The sequence below is a fragment of the Oncorhynchus keta genome, chromosome 35 (genome assembly GCF_023373465.1).
Source record: "Oncorhynchus keta strain PuntledgeMale-10-30-2019 chromosome 35, Oket_V2, whole genome shotgun sequence".
NCBI lineage: Eukaryota > Metazoa > Chordata > Actinopteri > Salmoniformes > Salmonidae > Oncorhynchus > Oncorhynchus keta.
In genome coordinates this window covers 36975018-36997408 of record NC_068455.1, presented here as the reverse complement: position 1 = coordinate 36997408, position 22391 = coordinate 36975018, and the positions used below count along the sequence as shown (strand labels likewise).

The window sequence follows — 22391 nt, the reverse complement described above, 5'->3', positions numbered from 1 at the left end:
GGCCACTCCAATAGCTTGGCTTTGTTGTCCTCAAGCCATTTTGCCACAACTTTGGAAGCATGTTTGGTGTCATTGTCCATTTGGAAGACCCGTTTGCGACCAAGCTTTAACTTCCTGACTGATGTATTGAGATGTTGCTTCAATATATCCACATAATTTTCCTACCTCATGATGCCATCTATTTTGTGAAGTGCACCAGTCCCTCATGCAGCAAAGCACCCCCACAACATGATGCCACCACCCCCGTGCTTCACGGTTGGGATGGTGTTCTTCGGCTTGCCAGCCTCCCTCTTTTTATGGCAGTGTTGGAGAAGTGGCTTTTCCTTGCTGAGCGGCCTTTCAGGCTATGTCGATATAGGGCTATTGACTCAAATGATGTCAATTAGCCAATCAGAAGCTTCTTAAGACATTAAATATATATTTTTAAATTTTCCAAGCTGTTTAAAGGCACAATCAACTTAGTGTATGTAAACTTCTGACCCACTGGAATTGTGATACAGTGAATTATAAATGAAATAATCTGTCTGTAAACAATTGGAAAATTACTTGTGTAGATGACTTGCCAAAACTATAGTTTGTTAACAAGTGTGGTTGAGTGGTTGGAAAATAAGTTTTAATGACTCCAACCTAAGTGTATGTAACATTTCAAAACCATGTTTTCACTTTGTCATTATGGGGTAATGTGTGTAGATGGGTGAGAGAAAAATATATATTTAATCCATTTTGAATTCAGGCTATAACACAACAAAATGTGGAATAAGTCAAAGGGTTGGAATAGTTTTTGAAGGCACTGTATGCAAACACACACACACACACACACACACACACACACACACACACACACACACACACACACACACACACACACACACACACACACACACACACACACACACACACACACACACACACACACACACAGACCACCAGCCTGTGACAGGGTCCTCCGGGGAGCTGAGGAGCAGAGGCATAAAATTGACTCACCCAGACGGACACACACACACGAGCACGCACCCAGAGCCGTCACATAACATCACAGCCTAGCCAGCCGTCAGATAGCATCAGGCCCATGCCTATAGACCACTGCTGACAGGTGTGTCCGCCAGTCACGCACAGCCAACACCAACCAGACCTTCACCCCTGTGTCTGTGTGTCTTTGTGTCTGCGTGTCTATGTGCAACTAGCTCTCATAGTCTCATGTCAGAGTTAGACGTTTATCCATGTTTCTTAAACATCAAATGTAGAAGTTGTTGCAAATGTCAAATTTTGAAGTGTTTAAGGTTAAGTTTAGGCTTTAACTCCAAAATCTTTAGGTTACGGTAAGGGTTAAGGTTAAGATCAAAAACAACTTCCTATCACTGTATTTGAACTTGAAACCTTTGGAATCAGACAGAGATGTGTATGTTCATCTGCCATCCCTGTTTACAATTCTGTAGCAAAACCCGAACCTACTTGAAGGTAACAACTTTCACTATCCCAATGTCCTCAGACATGGATGGACGTCGAATACTGACTTGTATCACGGGTGACCTGACTTTTCTGTGTGTGGATGTGTGTGTGTCTCTGTGTGTCTCTGTGTGTCTATGCTCTGTGTGTGTGTCTCTTTGTGTCTCTGTGTATCTATGCTCTGTGTGTGTGTCTCTGTGTGTCTATGCTCTGTGTGTCTATGCTCTGTGTGTGTGTCTCGGTGTGTCTATGCGTGTCTATGCTCTCTGTGTGTGTCTCTGTGTCTGTGTGTCTATGCTCTGTGTGTGTGTCTCTGTGCGTCTCTGTGCGTCTCTGTGTGTCTCTGTGTGTCTCTGTGTGTGTGTCTCTGTGTGTCTCTGTGTGTCTATGCTCTGTGTGTGTGTCTCTGTGTGTCTCTGTGTGTCTATGCTCTGTGTGTCCTGGTCTGCGCATCACAGGAGGTTGGTGGCTCGTGGAGGACGGGCTCGTGGTAATGGCTGGAGTGGTATAGGTGGAATGGCATCAAATACATCAACATGCTTGGTTTGAGAAGTAGGGGAGGGAGGTATGAGAAAGAGACAGAGGCTCCGTTTCAGACATTATTATGAGCCATTCTCCCCTCAGCAGCCTCCACTGGTGTGCGTGTGAGTGTCTGCGTGTGTGTGACCCTTGCCTGACAGGCAGCCCTGCCTCGCACTACAGGGAGGGGACAGAGGGGCCGTCATGCCATACTGAGCCTCAGTCATGTCAGGGCTAATATACTGTACTGTATGCAGGGAGAGACTATGCCGTGAATACTATATGGGATGTTACAGCAATGCAGTGAATTAAATGGAAGATTTTCGGTAAAATGCTGCTGCTTCCATCAATACCATCTAAGAACTGAATTATGTTGGATCAGTGCTTGAGGAAATGTATACTTTTCTGTTATCATCCACTATCCACATAGTAATGTCCACGAAGACATATATACTAAACAAAAATATAAACGCATCATGCAACAATTTCAAAGATTTTGCTGGGTTACAGTTCATATGAGGAAGCCAGACAAATGAAATAAATTCAGTAGAACCTGATTTATGGATCTTACATGACTGGGCAGGGGTGCATTGAATTATCTGGCAACAGCTCTAGTGGACATTCCTGCAGTCATCATGACCATTTTACACTCCCTCTAAACTTTAGAAATGTGTGGCACATTTTAGAGCGGCCTTTTATTGTGCACCTGTGCAATGACCATGCTGTTTAATCAGCTTCTTGATATGCCACACCTGTCAGGTCGATGGATTATCTTGACAAAGGAGAAATGCTCACTAACTGGGATGTAAACAAATTTGTGCAAAACATTTGATAGAAATTAGCTTTTTGCGCATATGGAACATTTCTGGGATCTTTAATTTCAGCGTGTGTGTGTGTGGGGGGGGGCAGAGGAGACCATAGGGCAGCAGTAGAATGGACTGCGCCCCTCACACTCCAAATCAGCCCTGGAGCAATCCTAACCCCAAAGAACTCCAGTGTTAAGAACAACAAGAGGTCCATAATTGTAATGAATATCCCAATTACTTTTTACAATTTGTTCACAAACAAACACACACATGCATACAGACACACACACACACGCGCGCAAACACACACACACACGCACACGCACACTGGCCGCTACAAAGCCCACACAGCGCTTTTACAGATCAAATAATCCTCCATTCCATCTGTTACATGTTTCTCCAACACAGACGAAGGGTGCCCAGCAGACCTTGAGATAGAGGCACAGCAATGTGTGAAATAATGATTTTCTGAAATATGGACGCTCATTATCCCTGAGGAAACGGCATAAAATAAGTGGCAGTATAGGCTATAGAGACCTACTGATACTCAAAACAGACACGAAGTGTCGTGTCTGCTAAACTGAAAATGTGATATAGGTTTGTATATAGATGTTGGTGTTTTTGTGGTGTGTATTTCTTGTTTTGTGTCTAAAGGATGATATTCAGCGTAGCATCTTAATGGCAGCGAGGCAGAGCAAAGGAATGTAGAGTCTGTTATGCAAGATGGAAATGAGCTTGCCACGCTTTGCTGTACAGAGCTATTTTAAAACGGCTCACATCAGAAAACTCTGGGCCAAGCGGTAAAATGAGGTCACTACAAGAGTGGGGCAGCACCTTCTTTTGGGATGAAACAGAGACCGTGGTAAAAAAAAAAAAAAAAGACGAGAAGACTGTAGCAGTGTAGGCCTACTGTGGGTGGATTTATATACACTGAATCTATGAAAGGAATCATTTGTTTGGCATTATGAGCAAAGAGGTGAGACTTATGTGAAATGAGATCCTTCCTAACAATTTGCTGCATGTTTAAGTGGAAGCATTAGGGAAAGTATCGGCAGGTTTCGTTTGGGAATGGGAGGATGGGGAGCACATGGAAGGAGAGGAAATGAAGAGAGAGAGCACATATGGTATAGGAAGAGAGAAAGAGAGGGGTTGCAAAAGAGAGAGTTGTAAAAGGATAGAGATGTGAATACAGAAAGATATAGAGAGTGGAGGGAGGTAGAGAGAAGGAGACAGAGGGGTGGAGAAGTAGGGGAGGGAGGTATGAGAAAGAGACAGAGGGCTTGAGAGGGGCCCCGGTGGTGTCGTGTCAGCGGTTTCTGGGGATGTGGGTGAGGCCCCCAGGTACCAGGTGGAACTGCCCTACTTTGAGGAGCTGTATCTGTCCTCTAGCACTCTTCCAATCCCAACCAACACACTCTTTCTCTCCCTCCCTTTCTGTGTGTCTTTCTCTCCCTCCCCCTCTCTCTGGCTCTCTCTATATCTGTCTCGATCTGTCTATCTCTGTCTGTGAGTGTGTTTGTTTGTGTGTGTGCATGTCTGTAGAATTGGGAACTGAAAAAACTTGGATGTCGGGTTATCCAATACAAGGCAGCACGTATAATCTATGAGGAAGTAAGTGTACTATAGGCTGAGTTTATAGACTACATCCAACCTCCTCACTTTGCCAAATAGTCAATTGTAAAAACTGTTTTGTATACATTGAGTGCACAAAACATTAGGAACATCTGCTCTTTCCATGACTTAGACTGACCAGGTAAATCCAGGTGAAGCTATGATCCCTTATTGATGTCAGTGTAGATGAAAGGCAGGAGACAGGTTAAATGATTTTTAAGCCTTGAGACAATTGCGACATGGATTGTGCATGTGTGCCATTGAGAGGGTGAGTGGGTAAGACAAGTGCCTTTGAACTGGGTATGGTAGTAGGTGCCAGGCACACTGGTTTGAGTGTGTCAAGAACTGCAACGCTGCTGGGATCCATTCCTCCAGCTCCAACAGTGTATTGGAATATACTGTAGTCTGATGACAGCAGTGGAGGCTGCTGAGGGGAGGACGGCTCATTGTACTTGCTGAAATGGAGGGAATTGAATGGTACTGTATAAAATAAGTTTGGATACCATTCCATTCACACCATCCCAGCCATTAAACACCTCTCCAGACATTATTATGAGCCCTCTCCTCCCCTCAGCAGCCTCCACTGGATGACAGGTAAATGTTGTTCTTTGTCTCCACACCAGTCACACTCTTCACACTAGCATGTGTAAGCTAACGTCGCTAAAGGGTCAACCACACTCTACCCTCTTAGGGACGTGTTAATGTAACCAGTGGCAATCCTGACAACAGCACACCTGCTCTGATTGTTCTATAGCTGTTTTTTCATCATGTGTGGCCTTGTTGTAGGGTTGAAACAAAGGCTTATCAGTTCAACATCACAAGTGGCTAACCATTCACATCTCTGCAATAATGTAGTCATTATAACAGTAAACAGTCGAAACAGGATTATTGAAGTGTAGTACCATAACAATGGGTTTGTTTGTTTGGATACATTTGGTCTCATTCACTCACTCATCTCATTCAGACAGATGTAGTTTAATCAGACCGTAAGAATGTAGAGAAGTAAAAGCTTCTAACTAAGAAATCACCTTTGTCTTTTTTTGAAGAGGTTGCATGATTGTGTGTTGTTCATTGGAACCTGTCTGCGCTGGGTCTACCGATACATTTGTTTCTTTAAACTGCAGCTGTCTTCCCCCATGAAGGGCTCCAAAAAGTGGCTTGAAAACAAATCGATCGCTTATTCTTACCAGCCCAATCTCACCACTTCAAAGGGAGTTTTGACACATCATCAAAAATAAGTGCACTGCCAATTGTTGCCTGAAACAAACATAGCAGCATTCCTCAGTTCAGGGTTTGATTTGTCTAGTCGAGGCAGGTAGTAAGTGGTCAAATTGAACCCAAATCATTAAAACGTATGTTGGCCAAACAATGGCTCCCTGTCTAGAACCTGCTACTGTACTATTGATCTGAGCTGTGTGTGTGTGTGTGTGTGTGTGTGTGTGTGTGTGTGTGTGTGTGTGTGTGTGTGTGTGTGTGTGTGTTATGAAGCTGTGTTAGGATGAGCCTGTCATTCCTAAGGAGGCTAGTGGGTGCTCCTGTCCTGTCATCCTGTGACACCTCTCATTTGCTGCTATCCTCTGAACCGGAGCCGAAGGCTGGGGACAGGCCACCCTCAGACACACAATGACTCAAACACCGTCACGTCCAACAGTCCAGACACACACACACACACACACACACACACACACACACACACACACACACACACACACACACACACACACACACACACACACACACACACACACACCAGAAGCAGAAGCAACTCTAGTTTTGAATTTTCACATACACAAAATTAAATGCATTTGTTTGGCATCTATTTAAGAAGGAAAATCATTGGGAACAAATGATCTTTTACAATAATGACCCAGTAAAGTCTGCATGACTTTTCACTTTTGCCATAATTGTTCAAAGGCTGTTTTGTTTGTATGTTCTGCATGTAACATAGTCCTCCTAAGTGTTATACTGAAGCTGCCTCATTGGCCAGGTCTCCCTTGGAAGAGATTCATGGATTGTTTGATGGAGGTAAAGGTTCAATCAAATAAGAAAAGAAACCATGCATGTATCCACTACATGCACAGCCATATTCAACAGTCATTCCTTTTCTTCCCCCTCCATGCCTCCTCCTCCCACAATCTGTCCATTCATCCCATCTGGTGTCACTTGCCATTATCAATTACCCATTAGACAGTGTAATATTCACCCAATATTGCCACCGCGCAACTGGGAGATTTTACAGTGATCAAAACCGACAAATCCGATTTGAAGACCAGACACACATAAGCAGCGGGCGCCCTCCCCAATCTAACTAATGAATAATGGATTGGCGTCTTCTAATCGTTTTCCAATGTCGCACCGCTTTCCCCCAGCCAAGCACGAGGTAGGGGGGGGATTACCTTCTCCCTTCATTTTCCACCTTTAAAAAAAAAAAATCTCTTTCCTCTTTATTTCAAGTGACAGAAGCACACACCTCAAGTGTAACAGACACCTAATAGGAAGAGGTTAGAAAAAGCCAGCAGGCACGCTGGGATTAGCATGTCTGAGATATTTTAGAGATGCCTCTCTCTCTCACAAAGTCACACGGTTGCCTCGCTCTCAGAAGGTATGTGTAGGTGGAAGGACAGGGGAATAGAGAAAACACTACAGGTGAGGCTTACAGGGACAAATATTAAAAATGCTGTCCCACCCTTTGGTCGGTCCTCTGTTAGCGAAGCAAACTAAATACTGATTATGATCAACTTAAACGCGTATAAACACTCAAATATCAGATTGATCATAATGATATTATGAAGTTAACAGGCTTAACTGCAGGCCCCTATGCACTTTGTTAAATTCTCTGAGCTGTGTTTGTTTACTTAACGGTAGAAGGCCAAACCAGGTTATGAAAATTCTTATTTACGCTTGTCTGCCTGTCTGTCTGCCTGCCTGTCTGTCTGCTTGTGTGAAATAGGTCAGTGCAGCACCTGAAATGGAACAGCCCTCGCACTGTTAATACCTTCGTTGGCTTGAATTTGTGCTGGCTAACGCTCTGAAAACATAACCCAGGAGGAATGTGACCAATCCAGCTCCTATCCACTGCATTATCAGCCAGCCACAGCCAGTGTAGCTCGTGCAGATGTGTCTGGTAGTGACAACGTTGGATGGGCGTGGGTGCTGGGTGCCAGCCCAGCCCTGATTAGGTGAGTGGTGTCCCAGGTGATGAGTGCCCGTGGGGACTTGTTGTGCCACAAGGTGAAAGTGTCCATTAATCACTGAGCTCCTCCGCTCTCCTGGCTTTCCCATTACCCTGCACACGCTCCAACAGGCCTGATTGGTTTTTAATTGGCCTGCCCTCCAGGAAATACATCATGTTTCCCCCCAGAAAGCCAGGAGACGTGGGGCTGCTATAGGGTCGCTTCTGTCCCAGAGAGGAAAGGGCTGGAGAGGAGAGGATAGCGAGGTAATGTGTTCTTAGACAGATGACCAATTCCAAATCAACACCCATAGTCCTATTCCTCTAGGCACTTCTGGTACAATCTCCAATGATTGGATAGGTATTAGTAATCTGCGAGCTTAATCTGGCCCTCTAATAAGAATTTCCAACCAACTATCCATATGTGGGGAAGTTTGGTGGACTCACTCTTCAGCACATTGACTCTTAAGCCTTACAGAAACCTGGCATGAACCAGTGAGGCACACTAGAGCCCACTCTCTCACATCACTGAAGGACCAGTATTGACAGAATTTACCTTGGATTTATCCTATCACAAAACCAGCCGAACCACAACATTCAGTGATCGCAAGAGCACATCAATGTCTCTTCAACATCCAGCCAGTGGTTTACGAGTGGACATAGTCATAATTCAAATGTTTAAAATTAATCCAGGCCACGGCCTAATTGATTTTATCCTGGTTATGAATCATCATAAAGCATAAACCTCCATCCCTCATCATTCTGATGTACAGTATATGTAGTTTATAAATACAGCGTGCGTCAGATACTGTGTCATGGGCGGTGCTCTGAGGGGGCTAGCTAGCTGTAAGCTTGTTTATCTGTCTCCACAGGGGGATTGTGTGATCCTCTCCTGGGCGGTGTAGATAGGCCCTTGGGTGGCCTGGGGTGAACACATTCTACAGGGAGGAACACCCTCATCCAGGGCCTTATTCATCATCTCACAATCAGACAGACACACTGTCATGTGACCAGCCAACTCTGCCTTGTTCGTGTCAGACTGCTCTAGTACAACTATAGACATTGTGTAATTAGCATGTGCCGCCTTCCAGAGAAATATCAGCACGTGGCCTATTCCAGAGGATGTCCGATTTGCACCGGATCCACTTGTCCAAACTGTCCCCTGTAATTCTTGATTGTTTTTTTAATTGAATTGAGTAGGCCTATGTGACGGAATCCTGGCGGTTTCTATTGTGGGCGTGGAAATATTTCAACATCGTGTCTAGACGCTAAAAGGCTACAACGATCACTTATGCTTGGCTGACAAACGTGTAGGCGTCCCCATAGGTCTAACATTTAAACTGAGGAAATGTGTGACGTCCCTCCTAATGAAAAGGCCCCTCATCATGCGGAGGTGAGCTGCTGGACTACGCACTTGCACTTGATATACGCTTATGGATGAGAAAGTGAACTTGCCATTTCCAAACAAATAGCTCAGTGGGGAACGGGGATTCCCTGCTATGTGAGGGTTTCATTAAATAGGCCTAGGCACTATCATTTTTATTGCACATTTAATTAAAATGTCGCACAGCTCAATTTCAATGAATTGGCACAAAACGTGCGCCAGAGCGTGCATAGCACAGGTAGTGGTCGCCTAAATTCACAGTAGTAAACTAGGCCTAATATATAGGCTAGCATGCGGATGGTGGATGAGGCATAATAGCCCAGCCTATGAATTCACTTCTAATTTACACACCATCCCTGTTCCCTTCTTACACAATTCATGCATCTCTGCTGGCATCCCCCACTAACGTCTCTCTCTTCCATCCTCTGTATTCCTTTAAAGCTCTTAAACCATTCTCCTAGCCCAATGCTTGTCCCAGAAGTAGCAATGTATAGTAGTTTGGTCACTTATTTTGAGCAAATAAAAATATATATGCAGTGCCTTCAGAAAGGATTTTGTTGGGTTACAGCCTGAATTCAAAATGGATTGAAAAAATAAAAAATATCACCCATCTACACACAATACCCCATAATGACAATATTTTTGAAATATTTGCTAATTTATTGGAAATTAAATACAGAAATATTTAATTGACATAAGTATTCAATACTTTGTAGAAGCACATTTGGCAACGATTACAGCTGTGAGTCTTTCTGGGTGAGTCTCTAAGAGCTTTGCATACATGGATTGTACAATATTTGCTGATTATTATTTTAAAAATTATTTAAGCTCTGGCAAGATGACTGTTGATCATTTCTAGATAGCCATTTTCAAGTCTTGCCATAGATTTATGTTAAAACTGTAACTAGGCAACTCAGGAACATTCAATGTTGTCTTGGTAAGCAACTCCAGTGTAGATTTGGCCTTGTGTTTTTGGTTATTGTCCTGCTGAAAGGCTATTTGGTCTTCCAGTGTCTGTGGTAAGCAGACAGAACCAGGTTTTCCTCTAGGATTTTGCCTGTGCTTATAGCTGTATTCTGTTTATTTGTATCATAAAACACTCCCTTGTCCTTGCCGATGACAAGCATACCCATAACATGATGCAGCCACCACCATGCTTGAAAACATGAGTGGTACTAAGTGATGTGTTGTGTTGCATTTTCCCCAAACATAACACTTTATTTCTTAGCTATTTTTGTTGCAGTATTACTGTTGCAAACGATACATGTTTTGGAATATTTTTATTCTGTACAGGCTTCTTTTCACACTGTCATTTAGGTCAGTATTGTGGAGTAACTACAATGTTTTTGATCCATCCTCAGTTTTCTCATATCACTGCCATTAAACTCTGTAAAAGTTTTAAAATCACCATTGGCCTCATGGTGAAATCCCTGAGCGGTTTCCTGTCTCTCCGGCAACTGAGTTAGGAAGGACGCCTGTATCTTTGTAGTGACTGGGTGTATTGATACACCATCCAAAGCCAAATGAATAACTTCACTTTGCTCAAAGGGATATTCAGCGTCTGCTTAAAAAAAAAAAAATCTACCAATCGGTGCCCTTCTTTGCAAGGCATTCAAAAACATCCCTGGTCTTTGTGGTTGAATCTGTGCTTGAAATTCACTACTCGATTTGAGGGACCTTACAGATAACTGTATGTGTGGGGTACAGATATGGGGTAGTCATTCAAAAATCATGTTAACCACTACTATTGAACATGGAATGAGTCCATGCAACTTATTATGGGATTTCTTAAGCACATTTTTACTCCTGAACTTATTTAGGCTTGCCATAACAAAGAGGTTGAATACTTATTGACTCAAGACATTTCAGCTTTACATTTGTTATTAATTTCAAAAATGTTCTAGCTACAAAATGTCACTGTGACATTTTGGGGTATTGTGTGTGACACCAAATCTAAATGTAATAAAATGTTAATTCAGGCTGTAACACAACAAAATGTGGAAAGAGTGAAGGGGTGTGACTACTTTCTGAAGACACAGTATTGCAATAAACGGGAATCCTCTTTTCTCCCTGCTCTCAATATTTATGTTTACAATGAAATGTATTACATCAGAATGCCCAATGTTAGAATGTTTCCAATCAAATGTATGTATTAAGTTAGAACGTTTTCCTATCAGTCAAATTTGCATTAACATTATGATTGGATGATAGCTGTGATCAAATCCTCCGATCTCCCCGAGGTCATTAATGACAGAATGTTCAAATTTGAAGATTGTTGAAAGGCCAGTCTCTTTGGCAATGACAAGGAGTGGCAATGAGTGGAATGTTTGCTAAAGAGACTGATACTCAGGCTAATGCCAATCTCATTTTGTTAGGGTGACAGTTTGCACACAGTCATACTAACCTCCTCCACCACATTAGACAATCTAACATTTGCACACAGTCATGCTAGCAGACTTAAAACGCCCTATAGCTGTGGTTCCCACCCTTTTCTATTCAGGGGACCACCAAATCACCTTCTAAAGCTCTTGAGGACCACCATTTGCAGAGTAACGTTATATTTTAATATAAAATATCTCAACGATCGAATTAAGAATCAATTTTATCAGTGAATGTAACAGATTATAAAACGGTTTGGATCCTGGATGCTGTTTGGGTGATGACAGGGAGTTATGCATCACAATCCCTGCCCACTCGGCACACATTGGTTGAATTATCGTTGTTTCTACGTCATTTCAACCACATTATGTTGGACCAACGTGGAATAGATGTTGAATGAACGTCTGTGCCCACTAGGTGAGTAATGCCTGTTAACCCTTGCACAGACAGGCTAACTGGCGTGTAGCTATATGACCCATGACCCAGTTAAATAAAAATACATTTAAAAACAGTTCCATTAAAATAGTCAGTGTGCATCCACTGTCCCAGCCAGGCAGTCCTAGCTAGCGTGTTGCTATGTGACCCAACTACCCAGCACAAAAATGATATTAGTTTGGCTGTGTGACCTCCTTCTACTGACCTCAGACAAGCTAATATTACCTTAGTCATGCTATCATCTGTAACCCAGCACAGACAGGCTAACTGACGTGTAGCTATATGACCCAGTAGGTTTAGCATTTATAGAATTCCCATGAGGCCTAATGCTCATTCATTAGTCTGCTTAGAGGTGGGGACATGCTACTCACACGCAAGCCTGGAGATCCTTAGACACATACACAGTCAAGGATGCATGCACGCACATACACACTACCCCACACACACAATATGGTGTAAAGACTTAAAGATGCATGTCTTGGACATGTGTTTCAGTTTCAACCCACTGGAGTGATGCAGTCATTATTGTAGAGATACATAATTACTTTCCCAGCAACCAGGAATAGAAATATAGAAACTGCTAACAACGGTACAGAGGCTATTCTGTGCAGATGTTGTTTTGTAAGAAGTCAGTAAAGAAAGTATCATTTTTATAGCACTAATACGCTCTGCCCACAATAGCGGACCTTTAATCAACAAAACCTATTATTTTATCCAGACACCAACAGCACTCAATCAACAAAAGCAATGTTATTATCAAGAAGAAATAGACATCAATGGTATTCAAATAAATAAATGGATTATTCAAAATTGATTAAAAACAAACTTTCTTAATTACTTTTTGAATCCAAACAAATGTATCTTGATACGAACCTCAACACTTCCATGTCCTGTAATTTCACAGTGATGTGGCCGAAGGAAAAAGGAAACCGCACACTGCTCTTGATAGTATCACCGATATTTAACAAGCTTACATATCGGCCACACGGCCGACATAGTAATGTGCCCGAAAGTGACCCGCTATACTTTCAAATCCCACTGACTTTCTGTCTGACCTCCTGAGACTGTTCTGATTCTGTGGGAACCTTGAGATGCTGAGGGTGAATGAATAAGAGGACGGCTTCATAAAGGGATGGATATTGGAGATACATATTTCCCCCAGATTACACAGACCCACAAAAGAATTCGAAAACAAACCCGATTTTGATAAACCCACAAATCTACTGGGTGAAATACCTGTTAATAGACCTGTTATCACAAGAAAAGGGCAACCAGTGAAGAACAAACACCATTGTAAATATAACCAATATTAATGCTTATTTATTTTCCCTTTTGTACTTTAACCATTTGTACATCGTTATCAACACGGTATATATACAGTTGAAGTCTGATGTTTACATGCACCTTAGCCAAATACATTTAAACTCAGTTTTTCACAATTCCTGACATTTAATCCTAGTAAAAATTCCCTTTCTTAGGTCAGGTAGGATCACCATTTATTTTAAGAATGTGAAATGTCAGAATAATAGTGGAGAGAATGATTTATTTCAGCTTTTATTTCTTTCATCACATTCCCAAGTGGGTCAGAAGTTTATATACACTCAATTTGTATTTGGTAGAATTGCCTTTAAATTGTTTAACTTGGGTCAAATGTTTCAGGTAGCCTTCCACAAGCTTCCCACAATAAGTTGGGTGAATTTTGGCCCATTCCTCCTGACAGAGCTAGTGTACCTGAGTCAGGTTTGTAGTCCTCCTTGCTCGCAGAAGTTTTTCAGTTCTGCCCCAAATGTTTCTATAGGATTGAGGTCAGGGCTTTTTGATGGCCAGGTACCTGCCTCAGGTTTGTATGCGTCTTTGCTTGCACACGCTGTGCACCAGTCCCTCCTGCAGTGCACCAGTCCCTCTCGCAGCAAAGCACCCCCACAACATGATGCTGCCACCCCCATGCTTCACAGTTGGGATGGTGTTCTTCAGCTTGCAAGCATCCCCCTTTTCTCTCTGAACATAACGATGGTCATTATGGCCAAACAGATCTATTTTTGTTTCAGCAGACCAGAGGACAGTTGCAGTTGCAAACCGTAGTCTGTTTTTTTCTGGCAGTTTTGGAGCAGTGGCTTCTTCCTTGCTGAGTGGCCTTTCAGGTTATGTCGATATAGGACTCGTTTTACTGTGGATATAGATGCTTTTTGTACCTGTTTCCACCAGCATCTTCACAAGGTCCTTTGCTGTTGTTCAGGGATTGATTTGCACTTTTCGCACCACAGTACATTCATTTCTAGGAGACAGAATGCGTCTCCTTCCTTAGTGGTATGACGGCTGCGTGGTCCTATGTGTTTATACTTGCGTACTCTTGTTTGTACAGATGAACCTTCTGGCATTTGGAATTAGATTTTCCCATGATGTCAAGCAAAGAGGCACTGAGTTTGAAGGTAGGCCTTGAAATACATCCACAGGTACACCTCCAATTGACTCAAATGATGACAATTAGCCTATCAGAAGCTTCTAAAGCCATGACATAATTTTCTGGAATTTTCCAAGCTGTTTAAACGCACAGTCAACTTAGTGTATGTAAACTTCTGACCCACTGGAATTGTTATACAGTGAATTATAAGTGAAATAATATGTCTGTCAACAATTGTTGGAAAGATGACTTGTGTCATGCACAAAGTTGATGCCCTAACCAGAAATCTGTGAAGTGTTTGAAAAACGAGCTTTAAGGACTCCAACCTAAGTATATGTAAACTTCCAACTTCAACTGTACATTCAGCAATGACTACGTTCTATAGCCAACTGAAGAAGTGGAACTAATGCTTCATTTTGTTTGATTAGCCTAAGTGTATATGTTATCTTCCGACTTCAACTGTACACATATGACATTTGTAATGTCTTTAGTCTTTTGGAACTTCTGTGAGTGTAATGTTTACTGTTAATTTGTATTGTTTATTTAACTTTTGTATATTATCTACTTCACTTGCTTTGGCAACGTTAACATATGTTTCCCATGCCAATAAAGCCCCTTGAATTTAATTTAATTGGATAAAGGGAAGGGGTTCCCGGGGAAATGGTTACACTGAGAGCCAGGGAGCGTGCTATCCCTCTATAATTTAATCACATTTGGCTGTCTCACTGTCCTCATCCTGCACAGCAAAGCACGTTAGGCACCGCAATGAGACATACAGTTTCTCTCTCTCTCTCTCTCTCTCTCTCTCTCTCTCTCACTCTCACTCTCACTCTCACTCTCTCACTCACTCAAACGTACAGGGTTGGGCAGTAACTGATTACACATTGTAATCAGATTACACTAACTTTTGAAAAATGAGATGATTACTTCTTGGATTACTTTTAAATTCAGAATGGATGTTTGTGAAAAAATACATTATGTCACCATTCTGTTTTATTAATGACATTCAATTCAGCGTTGAAAAAATGTGCACGTTTAAAGTTTGTTCCACCTGAGCGAGTCAGACCACAAGTCAGAGATCACTATGACGACACCACGTGTTTAAAGGATCCTTCTTTCTTCTTCTAATGCCTCTTAAAGGGAAAGTAAATAAAGCAGTTACTTAAAGTAATCCAAATACGTTAAAAAGTTGCGTTCCTGATTACAATATTGGACACGCACTGTAACTAGTAACTGTAAGAGATTACATCTATAAAGAACCCTACCCACCCCTGCACACAAACCAACACACTGTAACTAGTAACTGTAAGAGATTACATCTATAAAGAACCCTACCCACCCCTGCACACAAACCAACACACTGAACACGGTCTCGTGATAAGCAATACCTTTCCTTTCTCATCCAGTAACCTGCAAATTCTGCAGAACATCCTTTCAACATGCAGCAGGTCTCCTCACAGTTCTATAAAAGACTGTCGCTAAGTACTGATGGTGTGTACAGTATGTAAAGAGTATTGTGGAGTTCTACACGCCTAACGTAACCACAAGGCTTTAAGAAAATGCAAATGATCAAAACTAATATTTCTGTAAAAAATCTAATGTGAATAAATAATCCAGCAATGACAAGAAAACACAACTTTTCTCTGGAACCCATTAGATTCCCATTTCTACATTTGTAGACATAATTATCACTTTCGTCATTATTCAAAAACAAAAGGCAATTATTGTTAGAACATCCGTCGAACAAAAAGAGGACTGACAGTTCATTTTCTCTCAGAGCTTTGTTGTCAAGGTCTGTTTTCTTCACCCTGATAAACAGATTGCAGTGTTTCAGCCTTCTCTGTGCCATGGTGGAGATCACCAGCCCAGACTATACATCAGCATGTTGTTTTCCCACATGCGAGCCAGAGAAGGTGTGTAGGAGGAATTGAGCCCAAAAGGACAGGGACGTATGTGTGAACAGTCTGGTGTGTGTGTGTGTGTGTGTGTGTGTGTGTGTGTGTGTGTGTGTGTGTGTGTGTGTGTGTGTGTGTGTGTGTGTGTGTGTGTGTGTGTGTGTGTGTGTGTGTGTGTGTGTGTGTGTGTGTGTGTGTGTGTGTGTGTGTGTGTGTGTGTGTGCGTGTGCTTGTGTGTGTCTGTGAATGTGTGTGTGTGACTTCGTGAGCCCGGACAGTTGTGGCTAAGTCACGAGAACAGGAACTTCTTGCCAGTGTGTGTGTATATGCTAATTAATAGTATTGTGCATTTAAATATAATAATGTAATACATCATATGTAATTTTATGAAGATTTCTAACAACAAGACAACACACTGATTTTGCCAAAATAAAAATCGCATAATAGAAAAAGACTGGAGTTAAAGTACGGAAAGCTTTGTACCACCAAAACAACTTATTCCCATAAACTTCATAATGTTGAGGGACAACCCATTCATTACAAGCAGAGCGTATGTCTCCCATGTTTAATTATTAGTTAGCCATTTGTGTAGATTCAAAACAATGCAACACTTTGCCTCTGAAATGTAATATATCCTTTCAAGGTTAGCTGTATGCTATAGAATTATAACAATATAGAGCAGACAAAAGGCAAAACAATATCTGCAACGAAATAAAAAGTTAATATCTATATAACTATATCAAAATCCAGCCAAAATTTAAAAATATCCAAAAGCAGTGCAACACTGTACTTGCCATTCAATCAAACAACTTAGCTAAACAAAGCTTGGCATCATGGCTTCCAAACTAAAGCACATTATACAGAGAGTACACATATTTCTATAAATATTCAAAATATTTATAAAATATCTGTAATACCTGAAACTGAAGCATTTCAAAGAAGGGGATTTTCTAAATACTGCATAGTTCACTATCTTACCTAACAAATATCCTCCTCTCAATTTTATAGCTATAACTCTCTTTTGACAATTTACTCCTATCAAACTCACTTAATATTGACAGAAGCCGAAGTGCTCACAAGAAGAAGGAAAGAAGAGTAACCCACCAGTCTCAAAATGCAGTCTTCTCTCAAACTTTTTTATGCTCCAGTAACTCTGTCCTCCTTTCTTTTTTGCTCTCTTTCTTTCTCTCTCTCTACTTCTCTTTTTCTCTCACTTGTTCTTTTCCCCTCGTACACTCACAGTGCTCCCTACAAACTTCTCCTCTCCTCCTGTATGCAAATAATTTTTATGACTTGAGAGTCGGCTGGAGACGAGGGAACAAGGGAGAGAGAGAGAGGAGAGGGAAGAGACCGATGCAAGGGAGAGGGAAGGAGGAGAGGAGATAAATGGTTGAAGGCAGACGACCAATGGGCCTGGAGATTAATGGAAAAAAAAGGAATGAGGGCAGCACCAATGAGGCAAAGCGAAGGGGCGAGAAAGAGATGGAGGGAGGAGAGGCAGGGAAGGAAACGATGGTGAGAGTGCACAGCCGAGAGGAGAGACAGCGGAAGAAAGAGTGGAGTGGCAGACAGAGAGAGAGAGAGAGAGAGAGGGGAGAAGAGAAGCAAAGGACATGCATGGCAGGGGCTAGCTACCCCACTGTGACGGAGGGACTGCAGCAAAGGAGAGAACAGAAGAGAAGGGAGAGAAGGAGAAGTGTGTGGCTTACCGTAGTGTTACTGGCATCCTCAGACAGCCACGCAGACAGACTCCTCACCCTGTGAGACGCACACGGCACAGCACACCGTACCGAGATTGATGAATACCAAAAACATCAAAGAAGAACGCCAAGCCGCCTGGTACCCTAAAGCAAGTGTGCGTCTGTGAGTGTATGTATGTGTGAGAGCGTGTGCTTGCTGGGAAGAGAAAGAAAGGGTTGAGGAAGACTAAAAATACTGTCACTTCTCTCTGTTCCAGCCTGAATTTGTTCTCTCGCTCTCGCTCTCTGTATCTGTATGTATAGGACTAGAACATGTATCCCTGTTTCTCTACCTCTCCCACAATCTAGCTCTACTGCTCTCTCTCTCTTTCTCTTTCTGCCTCTCTCTCGCTCCTACAACTATTCAGGATTGCAGACTGTCTGCTCCCAGCGTCAGTTCTTCCCACGGGCCCTGGGTCTCAGGAGGGAGGGAGGGAGGGGGGGGGACAAGTATGTGGTTCAGCTGTAAGGGGAACCTTGAGCAGTAAGATGGTAGAATATAGAGGAAGGCTGCTGAATTGTAGTTCACACAGTTAATTAAGGCTGTTTTCCAGGCTGGGCTTTAAAATGAACTATGTTGAGCAGCAGCATGGTGGAGGAGACAAGATAAATCACTTGGGAAGCAGGTTAGCCTTGTTCTCAGCGAACACAGGGAGTCAGGAGAACCTATTGGCCCAAACCTAGGACATATTTACAGTATAATCATGTCCTGTCGTAGAGTGTTGACATTCATAGCCACTCTTGTGTGAATGAAAAGTGAATAACAGTACATGAATTTTCATATTTACCCAGATATGCAAATGAAGGTATGCTAATTTGGTCCCTGAGACATCACCATAATTAGATTAGAAATGAGATTCATTTCATACCGGCAGAAGTGCTAATTCGACTGGTGAGTTTGAATGAATTTCCAAAGTAGCTATTAGTAAAAAGGATTCCTAAAGGGTTCTTCGGCTGTCCCCATAGGAGAACCCTTTATGGTTCCAGGTAGAACCCTTTTCGCTTCCAGGCAGAACTCCTTTGGGCTCCATGTAAGACCCTCTGTGGAAAGGGATCGACATGGATCTCAAAAGGGTTCTACCTGGAACCAAAATGGATTCTTCAAAGGGTCCTCCTATGGGGACAGCCAAAGAACCATTTTAGGTTCAAAGCACCTTTTTTTCTAAGAGTGTAGCTTGGGACAACAACAGATTGGTAATACCACGAGAGAACGTAGGCTGGATATTATTCCATTCATTTTTTTACACCAATCTTTACATTGTTCATATTCAAAAGAATAGTTTTAGGAAAATACACGAGGACAAGAGAAAATAAGAAAAAATACTAAATATTTTGCTCTTTGAGTATAGCCTATCTACAGTATGATAGATTAATCTAATATTCTGTTTTGATCACCAAAATAACAATTAACAAATCATACATTTAGTAGAATCAACAAGCAGAGAGCTTTCTTTAGCAATGCTGCCAGGCTAGCAGTGAGTGACTAGGCATGATAAGTACTCCAGTGGATTGGGACATGGGAGCCCTGAGGGGACTCAGTATTATCATTTCAAATTCGTATTTGGGTATGTTAATGCCAATCAAGCACAATTAATTTACTTTGCAGTCAGGGGTCATAAACAAATAAACAAAAATGTAAAATAATGTGTGTTTTAAAAATAACCATTTATTTGACTGAAATAATAAGAAAATCATCAGATCAAATCATGAATGTTTAAATGAATTTATAAAGCAACCAACAGCTTTATATTTTCAACCCCTTCCGTGCGCTGGAGGCTAGTGAAAGCTTCAAATTGAGGACAGTTAACCAGCATCTCGTCGTTGAGTTGTAGGTTATAATTGGTAGATTGTGTGCTTTGCTGTCATATAAGGAGATCTTTCTCCTAGTGACCCGTGCATTTCAGTATTCCCGGGTACTGTAGGCTGTACAGTAGGTCCCTCTCGCGTCGCAGTAAGTCCCTCTCACCAGAGACAGGAGGCGGCGGCAGACAGCTCCAGGTGCTGAAAAGGACAGAAGGGAATACGAGGGAGAAACCTGCGGCAAATAACCACGTCAAACTCAAACCGTGGAATGATGGTAAGAGGAGGACGAGAAAGAAATAGCGGACAGCACACACACGAGAGGCGGGATAGAGCTGGAGACTTGAGCGGGTGAGACGAGTGGAGTAACAGTCAAACCCCGAGCCAGTAGATTTCACGCGCACAAAGGCAGCTGGACCCAAATCCCTCCCGTAATCACGTTAATGAGATTAATCAGCAAATTAGCAGCAGCCAAATGTCAGAACGGGCCGTGGAAAGCCGACGAGAGAGTAATTAACGGAGCCCAGTGACGGCGAAAGCGCCTCCATCAGAAAAGAAGTGGCGGATATCCCCTAATTCTTACTCTAACGGGACAGGGTGGGTGTTGTGTAAGGCTAGACGAAGTAGCCCAATTAATCCCCCCAAAAGTAGGTCAAGTTGTGAACAGCACACCTAGCCTCCAAAAAACAGTTCAATAAATGAAAATAAAACCCCAAACCGGAAATAACCCCAGTGATAAATTAATATTGCAGTTCCCTAAAGGGCATGGTCAGTGGCGTAGCCCAGTTAAGCGGGCCTCTGCAAGGTCAAGGCTGTTTTTAGAGGTCAGGGATTCTTGAAAGAAGGGACAGTCTCAAATAGTTGTCTTAATATTATCAACATTTGAAATAGATGTTTTGATAGACCGAAGTATCAGTCAAGGAACAACCTCCCCAAAAACATTTTGTCATGAAGTGCAACTAACTGGATTTATGTCAACTCCATCAGACACCATAAAATGCTTTTTATTTTTTACAGTTATTGTCCAACAAGTGTTTAAAAGCCTTGGTTGTTATATTATTCAAATATGTAATACAAATCTTCAAACGTATCTATTTTTTTTTGTTTTATACTGTATCAATATTAAATACTCCAGGGCTAATTTCGTTAGTATTTTGGCATGTTTTCTAGATTTAGAACATAAAACATTTATAATGCAAACCTTATAACTCAGATATAGCACAGCAAATACTCAAATTGTTTAAGCATATGTTGCAGAACAGTGATTACAGTATTTGTTCACAATATTGACCAAAATCACGATTTTAGGTGGGCCACCCATCAATTATGGAGTTCCTACTGAAAACAGACAGATTTTTCCCTCTAAAAATGCAATTAAATGTAGCATACAGTACTAGTCAAAAGTTTGAACACACCTTCAAGGGTTTTTCTTTATTTTTACTATTTTCTATATTGTAGAATAATAGTGAAGACATCAAAACTATGAAATAACTAATAAATAATAATCTATTTTATATTTGAGATTCTTCAAAGTAGCCACCCTTTGCCTTGATGACAGCTTTGCACACTTTGGCATTCTCTCAACCAGCTTCATGAGGTAGTCACCTGGAATGCATTTCAATTAACAGGTGTGCCTTGTTAAAAGTTAATTTGTGGAATTTATTTCCTTCTTAATGCATTTGAGCCAATCAGTTGTGTTGTGACATGGAAGGGGTGGGAAAAGACCAAGTCTCTATTATGGTGAGAACAGCTCAAATAAGCAAAGATAAATGAAGGTCATTCAATCTGGAAAATTTCAAGAACTTTGAAAGTTTCTTCAAATGCAGTCACAAAACCACTAAGAACTATGATGTAACTGGCTCTCATGAGGACCGCCACAGGAAAGGAAGACCCAGAATTACCTCTGATGCAGAGGATACGTTCATTAGAGTTACCAGCCTCAGATTGCAGCCCAAATAAATTCTTCACAGTGTTCAAGTAACAGAGACATCTCAACATCAACTATTCAGAGGAGACTGCGTGAATCAGGCCTTCATGGTTGAATTGCTGCAAAGAAACCACTACTAAATGACACCAATAAGAAGAGACTTGCTTGGGTCAAGAAATACGTGCAATGGACATTAGACCGGTAAAATCTGTCCTTTGGTCTGATGAGTCCAAATGACCTAAAACACACTTCCAGGCTGTGTAAGGGCTATTTGATCAAGAAGGAGAGTGATGGAGTGCTGCATCAGATGACCTGGCCTCCTCAATCACCCAACCTCAACCCAATTTAGGTGGTTTTAGATGAGTTGGACTGCAGAGCGAAGGATAAACAGCCAACAAGAGATCTGCATATGTGGGAACTCCTTCAAGACTGTTGGAAAAGCATTCCACATGAAGCTGGTTGAGAGGATGCCGAAGTGTGCAAAGCTGTTATCAAGGCAAAGGGTGGCTACTTTGAAGAATCTCAAATATAAAATATATTTAGACTTGTTTACACTTTTTTGGTTACTACATGATTCCATATGTGTTATTTCATAGTTTTGATATCTTCACTATTATTCTACAATGTAGAAAATAGTAAAAATTAAGAAAAAATATTGAATGAGTAGGTGTGTATAAACTTTTGACTGGTACTGTCAATGAAACATGGTGAAGCTGTCACGTCCTGACCTTAGTTCCTTTTTTATGTCTCTATTTCAGTTTGGTCAGGGCGTGAGTTGGGGTGGGCTTTCTGTGTTGTTCTATGTTTTTGTATTTCTGTGTTTGGCCTGGTATTGTTCCCAATTAGAGGCAGCTGTTTTTCGTTGTTTCTGATTGAG

General features: G+C 41.8%; 1 protein-coding gene across 1 annotated transcript in view; it reads right to left on the bottom strand.

Moving 5' to 3' along the window:
- The window catches only part of LOC118369100 (myelin transcription factor 1-like protein), a 143531-nt gene extending 125788 nt beyond the window's left edge, over nt 1–17743 (bottom strand). The window contains exon 1 of the mRNA XM_052496942.1: nt 17153–17743. The gene's annotated coding sequence lies outside the window, so the exon portion shown is untranslated. The remainder of the gene's footprint in view (nt 1–17152) is intronic.
- Nucleotides 17744–22391: the final 4648 nt, after the last annotated feature.